The following is an 18,600-nucleotide window of genomic DNA, read 5'->3' as shown; positions in this document are numbered from 1 at the left end:
AAATTTATGACCATAATAAATCATATTTATCACCGAAGGAAGGTTGAAATGCTTTCACATGGCGAGGCGAGAGTACAGGAGGTTCTGGGGTCTGTGTGTATGAGGGAGGAAGGAGTTTCTTTTTTCCAAGTGTCAATGAAATGCACATTAATAATTCTCTGAAGCAGAGTGGCGCAGTGGATGTGTGGGACAGCGTGTGTGTCGACAGCCGACAGCACACGTCTACATGGACGTGGGAGTCATGTGACCATGGGAGAGGTTTACGCATTAGTGAGGCTGACAGACTGACAGGCTACACTACAGGGGGTCGAGATAGAAGTTACAGATACAAACTGTGTGTGTGTGTGTGTGTCTGTGTGTGTGTGTCTGTGTGTGTGTGTCTGTGTGTGTGTGTGCTGGACGGACATTTCCTTCCTGCTCCTCCTGCTCTCTTCTTACAATTTCCACACGAAAAATCAGAGATTTTCGCGAGGCTCCGCCTTTTCCAAGCCCCATTTCCATGATGTTACTTCAAACCAACTTGGGTCCGTCTGGAGGCCGACTGCAGTTTGCACATTTTCATACACACTCCAGACACTGTGTCTATTCCCGACTGTTTCCTGACGACCGTACCTACACGGACACACGACTAATCCCTGTTCAACAATATCCTGAGAGGAAAAGCAAATACTCAGCTGTCAGCGGCGAACGTTAGAAATATGTAAATACGCCTCAGGACTGCTCGCTAGTGGGAAGTCAGCATTATGCAAAACAGCACTTAGTAGATTTGGGGGAAATTATTCGTCCAGGGAAATGTTAGGTGTGTGTTCTGTGAGGAAATCATCAGTATTTTTTCTAAGGTGCACCGTGAGGACCGGTTTAAAGATTCATAAAACTGGGAAGCGCTGCAGGACTGAGCCTGGTGGTGCTTCTAAAAATAAAGCTCATAATGTACGAGGAAAAGCAGAGCAGAGCAGAGCAGAACAGAGCCAGGTGACCGGACTGTACTCTGGAGACTGATGCCAGAATGATGCAACCAGGGGTGCAGAGGCATAGACTCTGTCTGTCTGTCTCTCTCTCTCTCTGTGTCTGTCTCTCTCTCCGTTTGTCTCTTTCTCTCCCCGTCTGTCTCTTTCTCTCTCTCTCTCTCCCTCTCTCTCTCTCTCTAGCTCTGTCTGTCTGTCTGTGTCTAACTCTCTCGGTCTGTCTCTCTCTCTCGATGTCTGCCTCTCTCTCTCTAGCTCTGTCTGTCTGTCTGTCTGTCTCTCTCTCTCTGTCTGTCTGTCTGTCTCTCTCTATCTCTCTCTCTGTCTCTCTCTCTGTCTGTCTCTCTGTCTCTCTCTCTCTCTCTCTGTCTCTCTCTCTGTCTGTCTGTCTCTCTCTCTGTCTGTCCCCCCTCACTTCACAGATGTGATCTTCCTTTTTTTTATGTTACGTTTCATACCTCTTCTTTCACGAAAACTACAAGACAATAATCATCCATCACTGACAGACCGTTACTGTGAGTAGTCAGCAGTAATCAGCCCTGATCCTGCTGCGGATTGGTCCTGACTCGGCTGTATGTGGGCTCCTGATATCTGAGAGCATGCAGTGTACAGTAACTCTGTCCTGACTGGGACATACAGCACATCCAATAATAAAGCAAACGGACTGATGTGACGGTCCTGAGCTGCTTTGATGTGATTCGAGGGTATATTTGTACTCATGGGCTCAAACTTCAGGCAGAAAAAAGATTATGTGAGAGAGAGACTGTGTGTGTGTGTGTGTGTGTGTGTGTGTGTGTGTGTGTGTGTGCGCGTGTGTGAGCGAGTTAAAGTGTAAATAATTCACACAGTAGTGATGCTGATGGAGTGATGCTACTATCCATGTGAACAGGATTCCAGACTGTTCTGTAGTTCTTTAGCTCATCAGTAAAAAGTTTCATTCACTAGCTTTCTGTCAAATTAGTGAAGAATCCAGGCTTTAGAGAGAATATACTTTAGACCGACATGAACTTTACAAACAGCTCGACAATGTGAACCAATAAACCACAGGACATAAAACAGTGGCGTTCTTGAGCACGGGATATCACGAGGCATTGATAGCATCATTTTGATATAATAATAACAACAATAATAAACTTTTATTTTGTATAGCGCCTTTAAAAGTATCTTCTCAAAGCGCTTGACATAAAAAGATGAAATTAAAAGATACACATAACAGTACAGGCACTAAAACTAATCATACAAAAATAAAAAGCCAATAAATAACAAACAAAGAAATCACATAAAAGCTACCCTAAAAAAATAAGTTTTGCGGTGTGGATTAAAAACCCCCAGGGATTCAGCATTCCTAATCTCTGAGGGCAGGGAATTCCACAGTTTGGGAGCCAAAGAAGAAAAATCCCACAGTTAGAAGACCAGCTTCAGAAGAACGTAGGGCGCATGTAGGAATGTAGGGGGTTAACAGCTCACACAAATATTGAGTGGCCAAATTATTCAAGGCCTTATAAGTGAGCATGAGAATTTTAAAATCAATACGAAAACTAACAGGAATCCAGTGTAATCTTTCCAGGATGGGTGTGATGTGCTCCCTTGCACTGAATTCTAGCAGCTGAATTTTGCACCAACTGTAATTTAGTTACTTAGCTTTAGGAACTCCAGCCAGCAAAGCATTACAGTAATCATTCATTCATTCATTCATTTTCTACCACTTATCCGAACTACCTCGAGTCACGGGGAGCCTGTGCCTATCTCAGGCGTCATCGGGCATCAAGGCAGGATACACCCTGGACGGAGTGCCAACCCATCGCAGGGCACACACACTCTCATTCACTCACGCAATCACACACTACGGACAATTTTCCAGAGATGCCAATCAACCTACCATGCATGTCTTTGGACCGGGGGAGGCTATAATGTTTCTGAGATGAAAAAATGATGCTTTGACAGTGTTACGAACATGATGGTCAAATATCACCACCAAATTTTTTAGTTTAGTTAGGAATTGTAAAGCAGAGCCATCCACACTTAATGTTATGGACTTTGCATTACACAACTGATGAGGTGAACCAATAAGCATCACTTCAGTCTTGTCACTGTTCAGACAAAGATCATTTTCAGACATCCATTTCTTAATCTCAATCAAACATTGAGAAAGAAAAGACACAGGCATATTTACATCTGGTTTTGAATGTATATAGATCTGAGTGTCATCGACATGAAAGTGATAGTTAAAGACCAAGTGATCTTAAAAGCTGGCCAAATGGAAAAATGTAAATACTAAAAAGTAATGGGCCTAAAACTGATCCCTGAGGAACACCAGATTGCACCACACCGCCCTTAGACTGCTTACGATCAGATAAAACACAATATTTCTATTTAATACTACAAGGTTGATTGTTTCTGATATTTAGCTTGGTTTCTATTTCTTGTGCCCAAAGATTCTGTGTAAAAGAGCGACAAAACATCCGTCTGTTAAATGCCTAAAAATGGGCAAAACTAATCCCTGAGAGCTGTGATGTTGTTGCTACTGTTTAAAGCGGCACACGATCAGACAGATGAGAATTGCAGGGAAGCAACCGGGCGAGTGAGGGGTTAAGTCTCAGCGCCGGTCCTGATGAAATGGGAGGCGTGTGTCATGAGTAAAAACCTGTGTTGAAATCAAAACCATGTGGATCTGATGACGCACTGCAGTGACACAGAACGGGGGGAAAGTCGAAGGATGACATGAACAACAACAACAACATGTTTTGATCATTAAGATAATCTTCAGAAATGAAGACAACAGTTCTAATTTTTGAAGCCACCAAGCTCTTATTTTTAAAACACATCGTCCCTAACGAGGATCCGCTCTGCTCTTCCTATGGAGGAATCCGAAAGAATGTAAAGTTATTAATAGAAACAGGACTGTAGTACTAGATGAGTTTTCACGTTCGGTGTGATGATGTTAAATATGTGCGATGTAGAAGAGGTGTATTTTATGTTGTGGCTCATTTCAAAATTCAGGAATTTTAAACAAAAAAAAAAAAAAAAGGAAGGAAGTGCAGAAATGCTGACTGCTTTCCGGGTTTAAGGACTTGATCCTGCAGCTTCTAACAACCCCAAATGACCAAAGAGTGCTCACGTAATCCATTTATATTAACAACTAAACTAAATTAACAACTAAAATCTAATTATTATTATTATTAAAAACATCAATTCATTATTTCTTCCTGTGTGTGAGACACTCAATGTGTTTCTCCTGTGTGTGTGTGTGTGTGTGTGTGTGTGTGTGTGTGTGAGAGAGAGAGATCAGTGTGGAGTAGCACACTGTACCGTCACTGTTGTTGACTGACCTGCTAAAGATCTCTAAAGTCTCAGTTCATCTCAATCAGTAGTAATGAATCACATGTAAGAGTCGATATGTACCAGAGCCATCAGTTATTAGGAATTCACCCAAGTAAACACATTCATCTCTCTCCCTCTCTCTCTCACTTTCTCTCCCCCCTCTCTCTCACTTTCTCTTCCCCCCCCTCTCTCTCACTTTCTCTCCCCCCTCTCCCCCCTTCTCTCTTTCACTCACTCTCTCTCTCTCTCTCTCACTCTCCCATCACATTTACCACATTATCTAGATAAGATAATCCTCCCCGTCTACCTGCTCCGTTCTCTGCACTACATAAACACTAGGTCTCGTATTTATTAGATGGAGTCTGACTCCATATTGTTCAGTGACCTTTAGCTGTAGTCAGTATTCTGTGGACCTCCAGCACTTAACACTAAGGTCTGGAAATAGGTCTATCACTTCCAGGGCCCTTAAAGCAGACTCAACACTTTCCAGCAGGCCATACCCTTTACGAGGCTCGACGCTAAATAAGTAAGGATGTCTTTAAATGATGTCCTCGCTGTGTACTCGAGTGTATATTGTCTCTAACACTTCTTTACAACATGGAAGTAGAAGCTGCTGCAATGATGACAACAAACACGTCAGACATTTAGATCGTCAGCCAGAGAGTCGGCGGCCATCTTGAACGTGTTTTCTCACCCAGCGTCTGTGCCCGGTAGCCCCGCCCCTTCCTCTACGCAAGCAAAGCGGAGTGTTAAGTGCAGGAAGTGTCCGACGTTCATGCTCAGGTGTTGGAGCTGAAGAAGTGAATCGTCCGGCTTCATGACGTACACGTCTTCTTCTTTCTTGGTGTTTTCAGTAGAGCGAACACACTGGAGTGCAGAAGTGATTAGCCGTTGGGTTGCTAACACCAATAATCCCTGTTGTGAGCTGAAGAGTCGTATTTCGTATATTTTTATATAAACATGCAGTCTGGTGTGTGTTCTGCTTTCTATCACAGCAACTGGTCAACACTCTTTCATCAACAGGCTGAACAGTTACTAGTGCTCTCTCTCTCTCTCTCGGTCTAATTAAGTTATGTTTTAACTTAATTTATTGAACATATGTATGCATTTTATATGTATTTATTGAGTTAGCGAGTCATCCTGATTTTAATATGTGACTTGTGCGAATAAAGGATTATAAAGTCAAAAAAGTCTCTCTCTTTCTCCATCACTCTGTTTGTGTCACTTGCTCTCTCTCTCTCTTTCTCTCTCTCATTCTCTGTCTCTCTCTCGCTTTCTCTCTCTGTCTCTCTCTCGCTTTCTCTCTTTGATTCTCTGTCTCTCTCTCTCTCTCCCTCCCTCTCTCCTTCCATAAATCTTAAAATAAATGTCTCCTAACAACTATAAACCCTCATCACACAGGCATTTTTCTTTTTTCCTCAAACAAAGGAGAATTTGCCTTACACGATCCTGCGTATCAGCTGTTGCTATAGAAACGAAGGTGTATTAGGCCGAGCGTGTGGTTCTCCTTACAGCCGGAGATACAGTCGCTTGTGTGTTTATACATTTGTAGTGAAGATCGCTGCACCAGTAACGTGTAGAAGAGTGCACAAGGATACAGTAACTATCCATGACCAGTAAGAGCAATCTAAATACAGGATTCTTATTATTATGTTGTATGCCGATACTTTCCCTGCTCAGTTTGCGGTCAAGGGACAAAGGCTATATGATGTAGAGCAGTTGAATTACAGAGCCGATAGGAAAGAGGAAGTGTGCATAGTGTGGTGAAACCCAAGCTTATGACCACTGTCACCTTCTTTTGTATGGTGTAATCACTTAAACTAAAGTTTATGCTTTAAAGCTCATTTCCAACCACTTTTTACTCATCCTTATTCCTGTAAACCACCAAATACATTATTTTGCTGAGGTACAAAGGAGGCGAGAGCCTGTTCCGATAGATAGATAGATAGATAGATAGATAGATAGACAGACAGACAGACAGACAGATAGATAGACAGGTAGACAGACAGAACAGCTAGATATATATGAATAGACAGACAGATAGACAGAGAGATAGAACAGCTAGAAAGGCAGACAGACAGACAGATAGAAAGGCAGACAGACAGACAGACAGACAGGCAGACAGACAGACGGACAGACAGATAGAAAGAAAGGCAGACAGACAGATAGAAAGGCAGACAGACAGACAGACAGACAGGCAGACAGACAGACGGACAGACAGGCAGACAGACAGACGGACAGACAGATAGAAAGAAAGGCAGACAGACAGATAGAAAGGCAGACAGACAGACAGACAGACAGATAGAAAGGCAGGCAGACAGACAGACAGAAAGGCAGACAGACAGACAGACAGAAAGGCAGACAGAAAGGCAGACAGACAGGCAGACAGGCAGACAGACAGACAGACAGACAGACAGACAGATAGACAGATAGATAGATAGATAGATAGATAGATAGATAGATAGATAGATAGATAGATAGATAGATACTCTGCTATGACATTTGAACAAATAATGGTGGCAGTTAATGAAGTCTGATATTAGAGATCCGGACATGAGGAGAGGTCACTGAGGCCCTGGGAGTGATCCAAGAGGAGATGAGTCTTTCTCTAAAGAAGAGGGAAGGCGCTAGGACCAGTAGGGTGTGATGTCAGGACCCAGCACTACAGAGGAACTAGCCTGGTTTACCTACACAACCTATACACTGTACACCTTGCTGCTGAAATGTGAGGGACTATTTCAGGTGTTACTATTATTCTGCTTTCGCGTTCATATGATCCTGAACACTGTTGGATTTAAAGCCATTCTCCTTATCATGTTGATGTTATCAACAGTTCACTGGGGAATACAGAGATGAGAAACCGAGTCAGATACAAGCTATTTCTGAGCAAGAGATTTTCTCCCAGATTCTCCCCCTGTAATCTGACACAACATTTGACCTCTCGGTTTTTGTAACTGACACAAGATCCACAGTTTCCTTCCCCATAAAGGGAAGGAAAAAAAGGGAAGTTAGCTAATTCTCAAGAGGAACACTGACACTCATGAGAGGCTCCCAGATGCATCCCCAAGCTTAGAAACAAGTGCCTTATTGTCTGCTGGAGTTTGGACAACGTGAGCTAAGTGGAGACTCAGAGACGCAGAATGCTGCAGCAACATGGGATTGAAATTTCCAACGTGATATCATCCGGATTCCGGCCATAAAGGCACCTATTGTATGACGTGTATGAGCCCCATGTGCATGAATCCCAGCAGGAGTCGGGCAGGCTGACCGCTGAAGGTCACGCCGCCATTAAAATATCACCAGTATTATCGACGAGCTGATTGGTCTGTCTGTGAATGAACAGATTTAAAAAGACAAAATGGTAACGACAAACTACACCATACTCCTCCTGAGAAAAAAAAAAAAAGAGCTTTATCTTATCTACAACCAAGAAAACAAACAGTGTCCCAGAAAAGCACGCCCGCTCAAGCACGTCACATCCATTGTGAGTGAGCAGGAAGCCGTGGGGTCAGAGATCTGCTTATTTAAGGAGCACGGGAAGGAAATGGTGAGCAAAGGAGCTGATGAGTTCCAAATGGAGGCAGGAAATGGACTAATGTCTGAGTCTTCTCAATGTCAGCCAGATCCATGATGTTACGATGCGCTTCGGAGAAGACGACGACGCCTGAACTGAGGCACATCGAGCTCGCTCCAAAACCCAAAACGGGGCTAAGATCCGACTTTCTCAAAAAAAATGTCTAAAGTGTTCAGCTCTGCTGGATTGTTTAAGAAAAAAAAAAATGAAAACACGGGTAAAATGATTAATGAGCAACACATGCTGCATTATCCGAGTCGTTCCGGACAGGAAAAAACATGGAGAGCTGAGAATTACATCACTTCCTGCTATTTTGTGGGCTGAAAAAAATGTAGAAAATGAGACAAGTTCATTGTTTGTACAGCGACATATTAAATTCAAAGTGAAGGGAATATCTTCTGAAACACGGCATGTTCTGTGACTGTTTTAACAATTATTTGAGGAGTTAAAAGTAGCGCTTCTGCCTGATGGTCTGAAGGACGTGTGTTCCTCCACCTGACAGGTGTTAGTGGGTGGACATGGAGATCTTCATGCTCCTGTTTTTACAACATATTCAACACAGTAGAACATTATGGCTTGTGATCTCTTCCAGATGAACGCCTGCTAAATTAAGGCTTTTTTCCCCCCCCAGAAACTCATTAACGTGTTTCTCTGGAGGCCTCACGTGAGCTTAATGATGTTGCTTCAATGGCAGACGGACGTTCTGAATAATGTCTGTGTGGGAATCAGAAATCAGAACAGAGTTATGATTAAAAACAAAACTGTATTTGATGTTCTATACAATCAGCCTGGACAGCATTTCCTCCCGAATTAAAAGAATCGATGTATTGCCATGGCAATCTGGAAGCCCCGCCCCTCCCGTTTCGGGCAGGGTAAATGTAGTGCAGTATATTTTGGAGTCGGAAAGGAGAAATCAGAAGAAATCCTGCTCGTATTAGGCTCGTATTGGATGTCTCAGATATACTACAACCCAAAAAAACATTTAAATAAAAGAGAAGGAAAGCTGAGAGTTTTTGACCTATTTTTTTGTATCTAAATTTAACACTTCACAAATAAATGATGATGTTGATTTGAATTGGAGAGTGATTAGAAAGTGATTAGTGGTTTTTGTTCTCCTGCGTCTGGAGTTTTCATGATTGATGCAGTTGCCAGAAAGCAGATCCTGCCAAAACAGCTAGCAGCAGTAGAACATGCTCTCCTTCTCTCCTCAAAGCTAAGATGGTGGAGATGCTTGTTTTCCATCTTCAGTATCACACTTAAGCCTGGATGAGACTCAGGACATGTCCACGACTCCTGTGAGACGTGTGAGAGGTGTGTGAGAGGTGTGTATGACTGGAATATGTGTGGTTTGGACAAGTTATTCTCTCTCCGTGAGGGTAAATTCACTCACACCTTCACACACAAACCAGGGCTCCACACCCACACGACACCTCGAGCAGACCAACAACTCAGTGACTAGCAAAACAGTCTTCTGATAGAATCTACATTACTTTAGAACCCACATAAACTTCATCTGATAGAAACGTCCGGCGTGTCACAACTGGTTTTCTTTTCTTCTTTTAACTAACAGACAACTTAAATGTAAGCATTTTTTTAAAACATGATTCAACAAATATCATGAATGTAAAACATATTTAAATCTATTTATTTAGAATTAGACCATGTATAATCTAATGCTGTGATTGGAGACGAACTGTAAGATCATGAACTGTATCAGTGACTCTTTTGTCTCTACATTAAAATGTGTCCCTTAGAATACATTTGGATTGGGATTGGGATGAGACTGAGACTGTGACTGGGACAGAGACGAGGACTGGGACTGGGACTAGGATGAGTACAGGGACAGTACAGGGACTGGGACGAGGACAGGGACTGGGACAGTACAGGGACTGGTACGAGGACAGGGACAGTACAGGGACTGGGACAGTACAGGGACTGGGACGAGGATGAGTACAGGAAGTACAGGGACAGTACAGGGACTGGGACGAGGACAGGGACAGTACAGGGACTGGGACGAGGATGAGTACAGGGACAGTACAGGGACTGGGACGAAGACAGTGACTGGGACAGTACAGGGACTGGGCCGAGGATGAGTACAGGGACTGGGACGAGGAGTGGGACGAGGACAGGGATGAGGACAGGGACGGGGACAGGGACAGTACAGGGACTGGGACAAGGACAGACAAGGACGAGGACAGGAACTTGGGCGGGGACTGAGATGGGCTTGTGGAAGAGAAAGTCACACTCTACGGGGTCTTTTCTTTTGCGGTGGTTAAACAGTTTTGTTGTGCTCCCTGTGTGTTTGCGCAGTGTGTTAATGTTAGTATGTCTGGTGTGTGAAACAACTCGGGTGTGTTTTTGAGCTGGACAGATTTAAACCTCCTCATTTCTCCAGCTCTATTTTGCAGCTTGCTGTTAACTCGTCTCTCCTGCATATTTGAAAGCCTTTACCTCTTTCTATCCCGGTAACGCCGCATTGCCGAGCCGAGAGACTCATGGAAAGTAAAGCTGGATGACTGCTCCACTCTGGCATTCCCAGTACAGCACGATAGACAGCACTGATTTTACAAAGCCAACATTAGCCAGCTCTAGAACATTCCTCAGACCTGAGAAGGTCCAGTAAACCCACGTACACATGTTCATTACACATTAGTAGGGTTCAGTCAGTCAGGGTGGAATCGCTAACTGAATAACACACAACAAGATATCAATGACCATTTAAGAAAAAAAAACAAAAATAAATAAGCCCTTCCTCCTTAAGAGAACAAAGAACATACAGACAGGTACAGTACTATTAGTCACTGTTGACCCACCTACTCTAGAAAGGCCAAATCGCAGGCCAGAACACAGCCTCACTTTCTAGAGAAGCCTAAAAACAGTACAGGAAGTCAGAATCCAGATAGCCCGGCTGTGTTCATAAGACATTCCTCTTGACTCGAAGCTGAGGGACTCAGGGAGTGTCTTCAGACAGAGACTGTGCGCTAAAAATAGACACCGACGAGCAGGTCCTGCTATATAAAACCGTACACTCTCTCCTCCAATAAAACAGTTGTTTAAAACTACTCACTTCGTGTCAGGAGACTTTTTAAGAACAGAAAGGAATCTGCATAAGGTGGCAGTTAGCTTGAGCATGCACAGCAACATCATCAGAACCGTTCGGACACGTTTTCACTACGAATAGCCTCCGTACTAGCGGCCATGATAATTTAGTATAATAACAAGCTGCGTTGGATGTTCGAGGATTTAAAAGTTTCACTGCTCAGCAATGTGTACAGTCCAAATTCTCCACCTTCATTAAAACAGCAACAATAACCAAATTTTCACCGAATTTACATTTTGCATCTTTCCAAAACTATATTCTTCTTTCTGCAGATGACCAAAAGACCATTTTAAGTGTGAAGTCTGGAAAGGAAACAGTTTTAATGATGGTTTTACTGTGATCTTCTAACAGGAAATACCACATACATTTGCCTACATTCAAGATGTTTCCATTGGTTAAGATGTAATCTTCTTCACTGTGTACAACAAAATCTGTGTCCTGGAGGTCGACATTGTGCTCGTGTTCGTGGCATAAGATACGTTAGAGGAACTGATCAACGGTTAGAGAGAAAAAAGATGTGATATGATTCGGGTCACGGTTGCTCGGTTGTGTTTCAGCGGCTGATCATGATGTCTGAAGTATAACAGCTAAAAACGCAGCGTGTTGATTTGATAGATGTTCTTTGAGATCAGACTTCCCGGTCCTGCTCCGTATCAGTGAAATAAAATGACATCGCTTACAGATATACAGACCGCTACAACGCACCCGGTATGGAACTTCAAGCATTTCCATTGTCCTTCAGTTCCGCTAAAAAGCTTGTTGTAATGCATGCAGAGTTTTTACAGAATTTCTTTTTTCAGTCGACCACAAGAGCATGAGGTTTCCTACAGGGCCTTTAGAGTAGCAGTATATCAAAAAGTAAACACACCCTGCATGAGACTCTGGTGATCAAAGTGCTGGGAGCTTTCCTGTGAAAACACCCACAACATTCCCACCGACCTCCAAATGACACACATTCTCAGGCAGCACACATATATATCCACATCAACACCACCCCTGATGCTGAGCTCTACACAGCCCCTCAGGACACTTCACAAGGCTTATTTTTACAAGGCTGTTCCTACGTTAAGGTCAAACCTGCTACTGAAAAGCACATTTTTACCTTCCTGTGATTAAATGAGGGATTATGAACTGTGTAGTTTGATGAATCTTTGCAGTGAAGTCTTGAGAAATCGAGTCATTACACAAGACTTCACAGGAACTCAGAGACTCGACCCCTGTTCCATCATGCACAAAGCGCAGAGCTCCGTTTTGAAAATAAGGAAGAAAGGCTGCATTTTTAAAAATGTGTTTGAGCAATTCTGTTTATTAGGCTGTGTGTAAACATGGCTATTAAAGCAACAGGGGCAGTAAGACTACACTGTGGCCCCGTTACCTCAAAACAGACAATGGGATCCTTCGACTGTGGCTGATTCTCAACCAGGAAAGTAACTGTACTAGGAAAACACTTACATGTACAGACTGTGTTAGTGCTGCAACATTCAACACACACGAATATTAAAGCACTGAGAAAGGGAGCTTTACTCACCGACAGTAGAAGTGCTCAGTACACAGCTGACCCCTGAAGTGATCCCATGTTACCCGTTTCCTGCCATGCCATTAAAATTCACACTTCCAAGCTTAAGGAAGACGTTTATTTGTCTGGCTTCCTTTCTCCATTAGAGAATGGTAACTGTTTCTAAAGCCGTCGAACAAGTCGGTTTACATGATTTACCGAACATGATAAATCGGCACAGAGTGGAATTTTCCAGGCTTTTATGCTGCAGTGAATTAATCATCTATGGCTGATTAATACGGCTTTGAGGGTTCGAGGAACATCTAGTAAATGCAGAACTGTAGATTAAATAGGTACAAAGTAAGACCATTAAAGCTCCACTGAAGCTCCTGCATGTGCTTTGTGCTATGCCCTGTTATAATAACAGCATGAAATCTGCTTATCTTCAGCTGCACATGTGGTGCACAGAGATGCCTTTTTCAAGGCTTCACCCAAGCTGGGAGTGAATTCAGCAAAGAACCACAAGCAATTTTACCAAGCGTAAGTTATTTCAATGCTCTAACCTTTTATCACAAGTCCACATATGACTCACGATTACAATAAAACCAAAAGATTTTGTTTGGAATTCAAGGGACAAGTCACAGATTTGTGAGAATGATGTTTGAACCTAATTCCTACTCTGTGAACATGATTGTTAGTGTAAGAAAGATTGGGTTCAATGTGAAACTCCTTGATTTAAACCATATCCGTCTTGATTATGCTCGTACGTGGGACTGCATTCACACCCTCCACTCTAAAGCTTGTTTACAGGCTAAAGTCTGGGACTATTTTAGCCATGTGTACTAAAAGCAGTCCTGTGCCAGAGATACATGGGCCTTGCCAGAAAAGTAAAGATCCATTGCTGTGCCATGACTCATCGAGGCAGGACTCCATTACTCTGTACCTCCTTCCTCTAACACCCAACATCTGCTCACTTCTATGACGAGCCGCAAGTCTTTCGCTCCATCCAGTGATTCTTTCCGTCTTCGCACTGGCCTAGTTTGATCCTGATCCCAGCTGGATCTGCTGGGTCATAGTTTCATTGTCGCTTCATTTTATTTCATTTGTTGAGAGTTTAGGGACTTGCTCAAGGGCCCAAATTAATGGTGGTGGGATTTGAACGCCGTCTTACAATCAGCAGCACGATGCCTTGAGCACTGAGCTAGCGATGTGCACTTTATCAGGTTTCTCAGTGATGAGTTATGATGCCTCTGCACTTGTTGGCCTCATGATGTCAAATCTTGTGTTTTCATGTATGTGTTATGTCGATTTGGACGGGGCTGAATCGTGCTTATTAATCCATTACTGCTTAGTAGCCAAGAAATCGTTGAACATGAACGGAAATAAATCAATTGTTTCTTACATCGAAAAAACCCAAAAACCACACAGCTTATGCGATGTTGTGTGTGCCTGATGTATGTAGCGTTAGGCGGAAGCGTACACGTTTCTTAGCATACACAATATATGCTTTAATAGAATTCACATCGAACCCGATCCCAAATCAGAGCTGATTCGATTAAGGCTTCAAAAAACACAAAAACTACAGACAAGCCTAAAGCTTTGGAGTCAATTCCACACACCAGAAATGACACACACACACACACACACACACACACACACACACACACACACACACACACACACACACACACACACACACACACACACACACACACACACACACACACACACACACACACACACACACACACACACAAACACAACAGTGAATTTGAATAAGCCCAGGGCTTAAAATGCAGATAAGACACTGTTCAAGACTAGTGCACAGAAAACGAAACAAATGGACAGAATTCAGTCACCATCCATTAGTCAGAGTGTCTCATTTATTTCACATAAGTGCTTAAAAATATTCTCATTCTGTGACAAATAAACTGATAAATGTCAGAAACGTTGGATTGCAGTTAGACGCCTGACATCTAATTAAGCTGTAAAGACTGTACTAGTATCAGATGTATATATCATATTTATTATATATATATATATATATATATGTACACACACACACACACATATATATATTTTTTTTTATATATATTTCTGCCATATTATTTTGAAAATAAAAAATTATTCGACTGCTAAAATCATTGTTATATACACGTGTCCATGGAGAGATTTATACTTAACATCTCAGTGTAGACGTTTACCACAAACGTCCTTTCGTTAGAACAAGTAACGTATTTACAAAAATGGTGAAATTTACGTTACACTTCGTGTCACGCGACTCGTCTGTGATCTTCACGTACAATTCCTCTTCCGAAACCGTTACAACAGTAGTGTTAATGACGTCATCAACACTCAGAAATACAACTGTTTTGCTTGATATGATATAAAAGCTTGTATTAATATGAAAACTCGTCAGCTCAAGCTCAAAAGGAAGAAGAGAAGCACCTTTAACAGGAAGGTGTGAGCCGATGGGATATAAAGGGAATGTGACGTTTTTAGGATCTATTTCCTGTCAGCGGAGCAAAAATAAACAGAACACTTGTCCAGATCCTGTCTGAAGGGTCACTTACTCTAATGTTGATTACGCAACATGTTTAACATTCGACAAAAAAGTTACTTCAGCATTTTTGCTGTTTGTGTAAGTTTTTGCGCCCTCTTTGGCGATTCGGCTGTGGTTGGAGCTGCAAGACGTCTGGGATAAGACTCAAATATCAGCTCTGCACATCTGGATCCTAATCATTTTGCCTATTCTTCTTCCCAACATATCTCAAGTGCTTGCAGATCAGACGAACCGCCTCCTCTAGGTGCGGTTGTGCCATAACACCCCCACCCCAACCCCAAAAATAAATAAATAAATAAAATAGTGGATTTAGTGGATTTGGTGCGACACGTGTTCAACATTTAAAACATATTTTCTGATTTCTGAAGCCCTGATTTCGACTTTGGACTTGTTTTGATACCTCATCTGTTTTTGTGGAGCTGTTTGTTTAGTCTAACTAACTCTGCGATCTTCCATGAGCAGGTGTATTTAGATTTGTCATCATGTGACACTAATTGCACACAGGTGGACTCCATCGAGCAAAAGACGAGGCTTCTGATGTTAGAGTGGAGCAGCAGAACTCATTTTCACATCAAAGGGGGTAAATACTTATGCAATCACAATTTCAAAATGTTTTCGTTTGTGAATAATTCTGTAAAAACATGTTGCCCCACCTGTCATTATTATGGCCTGTTTTGTATAGATTCATTAGGCATTATATGGTCAAAGGTTTATGTCCATTTGATTATCGCACCAATATGTTCACCACTGAACATCCCAGATTTATTCCTCTTTCCTGTTAGCATACGCTACATGGCCTAAAGGACGTGGACACAACCTTGAGCCTACTGTAGGTGTTGGGTTCTTTCTCCTTCACTGTTATAATCAGCTCCTCTCTTCTGTTCTGTGACGTCTTTCCACTAGATGTTGTAGTGTCTGTGTGGGTTTGTGTTCATTCAGCTACAAGAGCATTAGTGAGATCAGACACTGATGGTGTAAGAGTGAGGAGGTCTGGGGTTCAGTCGGTGTTCAGTGGGGTTGAGTCAGAGTCAGGGCTCAGTGTAAAACTACAGTGTACAGAGACCCTCTAAAAAAAACAGAGTATTTTCAATGTGTTAAAGTTTGCAGACGAACCACATTTGGGTGTGATGGTCAGAGGTGCAAATACTTTTGGCCATAATGTGCATGTCCATTTCAGATCCAGGTTGTAACACGACACAAAGCCACTCCTCCTTTAACCTACACACACGCTCTACACACACACACACACACACACACACACACTCTACACACACACACACGCTCTACACACACACACGCTCTACACACACACACGCTCTACACCACACACGCACTCTACACGCACTCTACACACTCTACACCACACACGCACGCTACACACTCTACACCACACACACACTCTACACCACACACGCACTCTACACCACACACGCACTCTACACCACACACGCACTCTACACCACACACGCACTCTACACACTCTACACCACACACGCACTCTACACCACACACGCACTCTACACCACACACGCACTCTACACACTCTACACCACACACGCACTCTACACGCACTCTACACGCACTCTACACGCACTCTACACGCACTCTACACGCACTCTACACGCACTCTACACCACACACGCACTCTACACCACACACGCACTCTACACCACACACGCACTCTACACCACACACGCACTCTACACGCACTCTACACGCACTCTACACGCACTCTACACGCACTCTACACGCACTCTACACGCACTCTACACACTCTACACCACACACGCACTCTACACACTCTACACCACACACGCACTCTACACGCACTCTACACACTCTACACCACACACGCACTCTACACGCACTCTACACGCACTCTACACGCACTCTACACGCACTCTACACGCACTCTACACGCACTCTACACGCACTCTACACGCACTCTACACGCACTCTACACACTCTACACACTCTACACCACACACGCACTCTACACACTCTACACCACACACGCACTCTACACTCACTCTACACGCACTCTACACCACACATGCACTCTACACCACACATGCACTCTACACACTCTACACCACACACGCACTCTACACACTCTACACCACACACGCACTCTACACACTCTACACCACACACGCACTCTACACACTCTACACCACACACGCACTCTACACACTCTACACCACACACGCACTCTACACACTCTACACCACACACGCACTCTACACACTCTACACCACACACGCACTCTACACACTCTACACCACACACGCACTCTACACACACTCTACACCACACACGCACTCTACACACACTCTACACCACACACGCACTCTACACCACACACGCACTCTACACGCACTCTACACCACACACGCACTCTACACACACTCTACACCACACACGCACTCTACACGCACTCTACACCACACACGCACTCTACACACTCTACACCACACACACACTCTACACACTCTACACCCACACACGCACTCTACACTCACACACGCACTCTACACACTCTACATACACACACGCACTCTACATACACACACGCACACTCTACACACACACACTCCACACACACACTCCACGCACTCTACACACACTCTACACACACGCTCTAAAAACACATGCTCTACACACACACACACACTGCGACTCTCACCATCAAATACCCGTGTGACGTTAAAGAATGGGGCAAATGTACTGTACAGACTGACAGGTGGTAGGTAGGTGTATTGGGTACATTCACAGAGAGATCATTCTTTATGGGGCTCATAGAGAAGAACAATAATAATAATAATAATAATAATAATAATAATAATAATAATAAGAGTGCAGTGACATGTTTAATGGCCTTGAGGTGATGTTACACTGCGGTGTGTATACAGTTATACAGCTGTGTATAAAAGCAGACCAACTCACCCTCACTCTCTCCACCAGTTATCCACGTATCGGAGACGTAGCTGAGCAGAAACCCCGAGATCACACACACACACACACACACACACACACACACACACACACACACACACACACACACACACACACACACACACACACACACACACACACACACACACACACACTGTCACTCCATCTCACACACCGAACAACACGGAAAACGGCTCGGATTTAAAATAAAACGAATCACAACTAACCGTCGGAGCTGTCAATCAATGTCAGAGCGCGCGCTGTCGAATTCACATCCCGACGTTAAGACAGAGGCCGTTTTTCCCACGCAGAGCCGTGTACATTCCCACACACACACACACAGTTTCTCTGCCTGCAGCCGGTAATTCTGTCTCGAGACACGGAGCCCCGCCCTTAGCGACCGAGTATCGCTGCGTCGACCGAGGGGCCTGACGAAGACATGAGCCAATCAGACAGCAGGTGGGCGGGGCATCAGCGTGGCACGGCACGCGGGCGTGACTAAGCAAAACGTTTCGGTTTGAACAGTTAAAGAGACATGACGGGTTTCAGTGTGAGCACTTTTACCTGTAATAACGTCACACCTGTCTGTAGCTTACAAGCATATCTGTGCTACAGATAACAGCCCTA

The 18,600-nt window shown here is 43.6% G+C and overlaps 1 protein-coding gene across 3 annotated transcripts in view; it reads right to left on the bottom strand.

Annotated features, from left to right (window-relative positions):
* Positions 1–18,355, bottom strand: part of rhbdf1a (rhomboid 5 homolog 1a (Drosophila)) — a 40,253-nt gene extending 21,898 nt beyond the window's left edge. The window contains exons 1-2 of one of the 3 annotated variants that reach the window (XM_060896919.1): positions 18,201–18,344; positions 17,965–18,005 (exon numbers count right to left, since the gene is read on the bottom strand). The gene's annotated coding sequence lies outside the window, so the exon portion shown is untranslated. Of the gene's footprint in view, positions 1–12,488; positions 12,509–17,964; positions 18,006–18,200 lie in introns of those variants that run through there. The other 2 variants (XM_060896920.1, XM_060896921.1) reach the window with 2 other exon arrangements.
* Between the last annotated feature and the right edge of the window lie 245 nt (positions 18,356–18,600).

The sequence above is a fragment of the Tachysurus vachellii genome, chromosome 21 (genome assembly GCF_030014155.1).
Source record: "Tachysurus vachellii isolate PV-2020 chromosome 21, HZAU_Pvac_v1, whole genome shotgun sequence".
In the NCBI taxonomy this organism is placed as follows: Eukaryota; Metazoa; Chordata; class Actinopteri; order Siluriformes; family Bagridae; genus Tachysurus; species Tachysurus vachellii.
Note: the sequence above shows the minus strand (reverse complement) of the source record. Positions and strands in the feature narration are given on the sequence as shown.